At 30.0% G+C, this 2,098-nt stretch overlaps 1 long non-coding RNA gene across 1 annotated transcript; it reads right to left on the bottom strand.

The window, feature by feature from the left end:
• Positions 1-321: 321 nt before the first annotated feature.
• LOC112904522 lies at positions 322-2,086 on the bottom strand. The gene is made up of 2 exons (XR_003231153.1): positions 1,990-2,086; positions 322-1,689 (listed from the first exon to the last, which is right to left on the bottom strand). It is a non-coding gene; the product is annotated as an uncharacterized LOC112904522 (long non-coding RNA).
• Positions 2,087-2,098: the final 12 nt, after the last annotated feature.

The following is a 2,098-nucleotide window of genomic DNA, read 5'->3' on the forward strand; positions in this document are numbered from 1 at the left end:
ATGCTTACTTTGAGTTTGGTATTCATATTTGGGACATTGCAGCAGGAGAACTGATTATTAATGAAGCTGGAGGAGTTGTTGTGGACCCTGCAGGAGGGCCCATTGATCGTATGTCACGGAGAATGTTATGTGCAGGCTCCAGCGCTTTAGCTGAGGAGATATCACAAAAGATTGTACAATATTACCCACAACCAAGGGATTAAAAAATAGAGTACTTGAAATGAAAATAGTAGAAAAATACAAATATCTCAGGATTTAAAAACTAAACGGTATTCATGATGAAGGAAATTTTAAAATACTTTTGAACCTTCTATTATGTTCTAAGAGATTTTGAAATTATTTTTAAATTTATCCAATGAAGGCACACTGTTGCAAGAGGGGGCTTCCTTAAGAATTATTTTTTCGATTTTAAACGTTACATTTATTGTTTTTTAAGTCACTCTTAATTAACTTATCAGTATTTATTTCTGCTACCCCTTTAGCAATGGTCTATAATGTGAATATCTATTTCAGTTTTTAAATTGACCCCATAATTACTATCAATCGTTGTAAGCCATAATTATTTTACTTTTATATGTTTCTATTGATATTACTAACATGAAGTTTTTTATTACTTTTTGAAGTATTTATTCAATATAATAGGTACCTAAAAATTATTATACTCTAAATTTTGTTGCTTGAATAATACCGACGTTGGTTAATAAAAATGAATGTTTAAGAGTTTTTTTTTCGTGGTTTAATTCAATATAGTAAAATTAAGACCAAATGGGAATTAGATTCGTCCTAAATGAAGTTCGATTCGCATACAGGCGGTTCTGTACCAACCTAATGGATACGTTAAAGTTTACGAAAATTTTCATTAATTCTGATCTTTTTCATAATTTTCGATTCAGTGGTTTGGGAAACATACTTTTTTATACGCAATTTTAAAAACAACTCTCAAAATATCTTAGCTCTTTTTCAGCTTCTACAAAATTATTGTTAATTGTCATCCTTTATTCATAGTTTTGAGAGGTAATTTCAACTTTCTACGTTAAATCGTTTTGAAGATAACTGGTAGACACATGAGTTGAAGATTCGATTGAGGCATAGAACCCTGAAAAGTACTAAACAGCTACTTCAATATCTGAATTAAATATAGCGTTTACGTAGGTGGCAGGTATTATCAAATTAAGTCTCGGCATTCTTAGAACAGAGTGTCGGGCAGTTGGTTATCCGTGGCATAAGAATACATGAATTTTCGTGAAAGTTTTGGGCGAAGTTATCGAATGATGTGCATTAAACTTAAAACCATCGAAAAAGTTCATCGTGACATCAACATCACTAAAAATACAGGGGTGCTTCTGAGTAAAATCATTGAGTGAGACTCGAGTAGCACAGAACCTCTAGTATCTCACTTAAGAACAAAAGCAGTTTTTCAATATCAAATTATTAGAATGAAATTTACTTAAAGAAAAATTAAATTTAACATTTCGGAAAATGAGTAAGAATAAGGTTGTAACACTACCTTAATGAAAGTTTCTAAACGTCAGCCTCAAAAAATAAAAGATCATAATTTATAGTTTTAAAATTGTACTTACCTTTACAACCACTTTCAAAGGGTTCTTTCTTCCAACTACTCTTTCTAAACCGTAGTTAGCCTTTCTGTGTCATCAAAACCACTGTAGTCTTCTCTTCTCATTTATGTGACTAAAATTGAAAGAACAAAACAAATTAATTTCTTATAGCTTCACAAAATATATTTTCAGCTGAAATAATACACTGACAATAAACAAGCAATGCTTTAAAATTTTATAGTTATACGTTGTCTTATTAAATAAACAAACAAAAACAATAAGCATCGGTTGTCTATTTGAAATGAGTGATTAAAATAAATTTGTTTATTTATAAGTTATTTAATCAAAGAAATGTAACTTTATTTTAATCACCTATAAAATATATTCTTTTGGCTAATGAATGTACTCATTAAAAACCGGTTCTCAAAAGTACCTTTCTCAGTGTTTCACCAAATAGCTTCTTTTTTCAAGACACCTCCGGTATTCTCTGTAACAAAAACCTTTTCATAAAATCAGGATCAAGATATACACATAGATAAACT

The sequence above is a fragment of the Agrilus planipennis genome, unplaced genomic scaffold (genome assembly GCF_000699045.2).
Source record: "Agrilus planipennis isolate EAB-ADULT unplaced genomic scaffold, Apla_2.0 scaffold16, whole genome shotgun sequence".
NCBI lineage: Eukaryota > Metazoa > Arthropoda > Insecta > Coleoptera > Buprestidae > Agrilus > Agrilus planipennis.